This window comes from Corapipo altera, unplaced genomic scaffold (assembly GCF_003945725.1).
Source record: "Corapipo altera isolate COAL_440 unplaced genomic scaffold, ASM394572v1 1b, whole genome shotgun sequence".
NCBI classification, from domain to species: Eukaryota; Metazoa; Chordata; class Aves; order Passeriformes; family Pipridae; genus Corapipo; species Corapipo altera.
In genome coordinates, this window is record NW_020884881.1 from 3,364,277 (window position 1) to 3,370,639 (window position 6,363).

Consider the following 6,363-nt stretch of genomic DNA (forward strand, 5'->3'; position numbering starts at 1 on the left):
GGGCGGCGGCGGCGGCCGCGTCCCTGCAGGAGCCACCGCGCGGCGGCCGCACCGCGCATGCGCCGCGCGGCCCGGGGGGCACGGCTCGCAGTGCCGGCGGGGGCGGCCCGGAGAGGGCTGGGACAGGGAGGGCTGGAGAGAGAGGGCCTGGAGGGGCCCGGCGGGAACGGGTGGCCACGGCAGGACAAGGCTCGGGCTCCTTCCCCTTTTCATCCCCCCACCCGCCCCGCCGCGCGCACAGCGGAGCTCAGGCCCGGGTACACAGCGATGGAGCGGGTGGTGGTGAGGGAAAGGGGAACCCGCACCCGAGCAGGCTGTGCCCTGAGGGTCTTGGACCTGTAAGCACGTCACGATTTAGGTGTTGCCATTAGAAAACCCTTCCTGATGCGTCTTTTTGAAGCACAGGTGGGGTTGGACACACCTGCTGGAAGAGCCTAAGGGCAGAGCACTTGCCAGAAATGCAGAGGTTGCCTTTCAGTCTGATGGGGTCCAGGCCTGTATCTTCACAGAGGTGGCTAGACCTTGCTGTCCTACTCTGAAAGAGCCTGGGAACAGAGCACACATTAACACTCTGGGCAAAAGCTGGACCACACAGCATATGTGCTGCATCACAGCCAGCAGCTATGGTGTTCAGACAAGAGCTCCAGGTCACAGTTCCTTCTTCTCAAGTTGTTTATATGTTTTATATTTAGCAGTACTGAGATGAAAACCAGAGACAGGCTTCAACAAATATTGCTGATATTTCTCTCAAAGATTTGCAGTTGTTATCTGCAACTTGCATGAGTAAGGCGTAGATTTTCATCTTCCCTGTGAAATTTTCCTTTCCCCAGTCACTGTGACCAATATGAGGCTTCTGCTGGTTATTCAAGTTTCAATATTTCAAACTTTAAATAATACTTCTTAGCAGGGGTCCTTCCATACAGGCAGAGATGTAATGAGCAAGGCAAGAGGGATGTCCCGATGGTGACAGCTCTGATGAAGGCTTCAGGCAGCAGACACAAAACTGTTGGTGCCACATGCTCCTGAAGATCACCAAGGATCAGAAGGCAAGAGAGCCTAAACTTGAAGCTGTCACCATCACTTGTTCCATTTTCCCTGCTCCTCATGCTCTATGGGCTCTGTACCTCTGCTGGTCTTCTGTAATGACCAACAAACAGTATCTACCTCATGGGAAGAAGACAGGGAGGAGAGGTACTCTCTTCTTACCCCCTTGTCCAGGTAGAGTGGGTGCTTGCAGTGTGGTCTTCTTGGTCACAAGGAGTATCCCAGGCAGCAGAGCAGGCAGAGCAAGGTAGGAGACAGAGCAGTGAGGATCCTGGTGCAGTGAACTTGGGAATATAGCCTGTGTTGTCCCCGACATGTGAGAAGTAGGGACAGTTGCTTAATAATGCCCCCTATCTGCAATAAGGGCTAGATGCACCAATTTCTCTTGCTATAGCTTTATTTGGGCTAAATGTGTATTTTATCAGCCCGTAATATACAGGCTTTTCATTCCAACAACAAAGAACCAAAATACCTTATGCCCTTGTTATTGCTGTTGCCAGAGGGATGATATTGAGCATAGGAAAGTACAGTACAGTAGTACTGAGGAAGTACAGCTGATCTTCTGAAAAACTTTTGCTCACACTTTCAATATCGTCATCGTTTCACCATGCTTTTTTCTGCTGTTGACAGACTTGTCCTGCTCACTGAGAATGTGGCTGAAAGGTCATTTTCCCAATCCTTATTATGTCATCTCCTTTTGAATCCTCTCTTTTGCCCATCCAGTTACTTAATTCCTCCTATCTTCCCCTGCCTAAGCCCTTAGCATTTGTCTGCTATCTAGATGCTGACTCTAGATGCTTCCTTATGTTTTTCCATGAGGAAATAATGCCAGCTCCAGTAATCATTTCTGAGGAAGCTCGGTGTAAGCATGTACAAATTTTAAGAACTTAGGAGAAGACATCTAGTCCCTTATATCTCCAAGCGTGGCTGTAAGTGGTCAATTAAAGAAGTATTAAAATGAGGCATGCCTGTTCCCTAACACCATCCCAGCTTCCAACAATGTTGAGAGAATTTCCTGAGCTTGAGGTCCTTTAATAACCCCCAAAAGGTCTCTTCTTAGGATATTTTTTCTGGTCTTCTGTTGGGACTGTGCAAATTTCTGGCATCTGCAGCCTCTTCTATTAAGGAATTCCACAGGTTTACAGCCTGTTGTGTCAAAACCACCTTGTTCTGTTTGTTTCAAGCCTAATCAAATCATCAAATTAGATGGGCCTTAATGGGAAGGTATTTGGATCAATACCTGTCCATCTATTCCATGATGCATATGCTTTTGTAGACATCTATTATATCTTCCCCCTAAATTGTATCTAGTTCCACATTTAATATGCAAGGCATAGAAGAATAACTGTAAATCAGACACTCTATTTTTAAAATAAATATGACATCCACGAGTGAATAAAATTTATCTTTTGAAGCTTGCTTCATTATAATACCATTATTTGATTTAGCCATATTGATTTTATAACCCTACTTGGCAAGATTATGTCCGTACAGCAAGCCAAAGAGACAGACAAGATGGAACAGCACTGTCAGACCAAAACATGGGTAAACAGAAACCTGTAGTAGGGCACAGAGCGGGACACGGAAAATTACTGTCATAATTTACAGACAAACACCACAGCCAAGTTTCTCAGCAATAACATGCTGGCATGTATGCTGCTAGATGGGTGATCTAGACAATAATCAGGCTGTGATAATATTCCTGTGCTAATAAATATTTCACAAGCTACTGGTAGGGTCAGATTTACAGATCAAAGTAGAAAGTCATGTGAAGGAATTCTAATTAATTCTAACAAAAGATCAAAAAAGGAAGTATTATCTTTTAGACAGTTTGAATAAATAATTTGTTGTTATCGTATAGAAAATATTGTTTATTGAAGGTAAAGTGTGTGCCTTTTTAAAATCCTATTTTCTGAAGTTTTGAAGGTTTAGAATTCAAAAGCAAGTGAGAAAAAATGAAAGACTGATTACAAGTTCTGACAGGAGGACAGACCAGTAGCATGTGGAATTTGTCTTCTAAGCAGAGGGTTTACTACCTCTAGGTGCAGTGTGAGATTTATCTATTCAAACATGAAGGCATCTGAGCAAGATACTGCAGAGCACTATTCCTGAATCATGTAGGATGAGAAATAGCTAAATGTAATGGTGCAGTTCATGTGACCAAGTGTAGATGTCCTCTTCAAAATGAGATGAATCATTTCCACACTGTGGGTGTCCAGAGTTTACACATGAATCCCACTCACTGTCTCTTATATTACAGCTTGTCCCAGCTTAGCCATCTCCCTAAGGGTGACTGTGCTGTCCTTGTTCTAGTCAGTTCTCAGTCACTTGGGAATTGCTGCCTTTTAATCTGGTAGCTTTAACATCAGTTGTGCTACCATGAATCCTTCATGCAGTTCCCCAGGCTGAATTTATGGAAAGGATGCAGCTTCTCTGATAACATTGTCAGGGAGTAGAAGGACTGGGAAGTACTTGTGGAGCGTTTCTTGCCTTCAGCCAAGGCTGTGACCCTAATCCATGTGGTCTTTACCTCATCAACCCAGTTTGGGAATCACATCACTCATGGAGCAGTGGCTTGGGGGTGGTGTGGCCCTCGCACAGACCAGCTACTCCTGTGGTGGCAGGGATGCTCTTGCTAGGCCAGACTGGAGTTAGTGCTGCCACAGCTCTGCAGGTGCTGCTGGCTGTCTGTGTGAGCAGCAGTCACGCCTTTGGTGAGAGCAGCCATGCCTTTGCAGCTGCTCCCAGTGAGACAAGACTGTGTAGGGTTGGCAATGGGAACGGGCAGGTGGCAGATGAGCTGTGACAGTGGGTCTTAGCACTTAGGATTTTGGTGGTACAGTGAAGTGAGATGCTGGATGATAGTGAAAAGTGGCAACTGGCAACGCAGCCTGGCTGTGGCTGCTGGCACTGAAATGAGGTTTTGGCAGTAACAGGAGGCTCTGTGCTTCCTGGAAAGATAAAGTGACTCTTAACAGTAAGATGTGATACTGTTGCTGACATCGGTGAAGTATTTTTTGCTGCAATGCACGTCTCCTTGATACTAGGTCTCTTCTGGGGTTGTTAAGAGTAGAACAGACATTTCAGTTTCAATGAACATCTAGTCCAACTGCCTGATCACTTCAGGGCTTGACCAAAAGTTAAAGCACTTTATTAAGGACATTGTCCAAACACTTCTAAATGCTGACAGGCTTGGAGCATCGACCTCCTCTCTAGGAAACCTCTTCCAGTGTTTGACCATTCTCTTGGTGAGAAATGCTTCCTAATGTCCAGTCTAACCCTCCCCTGGTGTAGCTGTGAACAATTCACATGGGACCTATCACCAGATACCAGGGAGAAGGGATCAGCATCCCTTCTCCAAATACCCTCCTCAGTAGCAATGAGGTCACTCCTCAGCCTGCTTTACTCTGAATTAGACAAGCCTGAAGTACTCAGCCACTCCTCAAAGGACATTCCTTCCAGCCTTACTGAGCCAGAGGCTCAAACATGTCTTCAAAACGGGCTAATGCCACCATGGGAACATGGAGGATGACTGAAGCTGTTCAAGGGCAAAGAGGTTGTGTGAGCCCAAAAAGGGTTATTCTGTTGCTCTGGTATGCAAGCTGTCTCTGCATAAATCAGGAGTAAGTAGGGAAGTCAAGGCTAAAGTAAGATAACATATTTCTGTTCAAAAAGCATATGGTATAGATGAAATGTAATCAGCTTGAATGAAACGGGCTGAAGGGAGTCTTGGGACTATCTAGATTAATAGGATAAGCAAATACCACATTGTGTCAAAACTGCCTAGATAACAGTGTCACAAATATCAAATTTGGATGTGGATGTGGCACTAATGAGGAAAAAAAACTTAGAGGCAGGTCATTAAATAGGTCCCATTTGTGTGGGAGGACTCTAGGCAAAGAAAGAGAGATGCAAGGTTGTTGACAAGGTGGGCTTAGGAAAATAAACACTAGGAATTAAAATAATTAAATAGGAAAAAAACCCAGGAAATAATTTAAAATAGGCATTAGGTATAATTCTGTGGAGAACAAAGAGGTGTGGGATATTCTGGTTGTAGAAGTGTGGATACCTCCAGTGGTAAAGCTGACCTACGGATGGTGGACAACACACTTGGGACAACTTGCTGGGCTCTAATCAGGTCTATGTCTAAAAGACTTGGCATGCAAGGGTGGGCTGAGAAGGGATGGGCTTATGCCCAAATACTAAGTGTAGAAGGGAAGGCAATAGAATTGTTATGTGATAGAGCTTTCATGTGATTTAGTTGATTTCTTCATAGGAATTGTCACTTAGTACTAGAGGTAACAGGCAATATAACTGGAACTCAGAATTGCTGTGCTCATAGTGATACAGTTGTGAATGAGTCCTGCTAATATTAGACATTTGTTCATTAGCCAATTAAGGCAGTATCAGTCTCTTGTGTTAGTCAGTTACAGGTAAGGTCTCCAGTCTAAGAGAGAAGAGTCAGACATGTAAGATACCATGGTCATTATTTTAAAAGCTATTTTGTATGCAAAAAAGCTAAACCAATTCATTTCCCCCAAATATGCCAAGTGATTATTCACAACAATGAAGAAAATGAAACAAGGAGACCTTTTGTGTCCTGTGATGTGGTCCTAGTGCTTTCATTCTGCTATCATTATGACACTGATCATTGTGGAGTCAAGAGAGCTTGCAGTGGTGCTATGTGGAGTCCAAATGTGGAAGTTTTGTGGGGGCTCAGTACTGTGGCTGAAGACAGTGAGACACAAGTGCTGAAACGCTTCCGTAGCAGAGACTGCAGCTGCATATGGATTGCTTGTGGCAGGAAATGCAGCCAGTGTTAAAAAGGTTGGCATGATAGTGCATGGGACCTGGAGATGGAATGACCAGTGTGAGACTGAAGACACATTCAACCTATTGAAGGTATAGAAACTAATACCAAGGGGAAAACAAAAAAAAAGCCAACAAGAAAACAGCATCTTAAAAATCCATTTGAATTTAATTTTGGCAGATTGTATGGATGCAGAGGAGACTAAAGACATAAATGCATTGGGTATTCGTTCTGGTTTTGGCTGGGATAGTCTGAATTATCTTCACAGTACCTAGTATGGGGCTCTGGTTTGTATTTGTGCTGAAAACAGTGTTGATAACACAGTGATGCTTTCACTGTTGCTGAGCAGTGCTTACCGCCTTTTCAGCAGTCAAGGCCTTCTCCTCTTCTCATACCACCCTGCCAGAAAAGAGGCTGAGGGTGCACAAGGAGTTGGGAAGGGACCCAACCAGGACAGCTGAGACCCCAACTGACCCGAGGGATATTCCATACCATATGGCACCATGCTC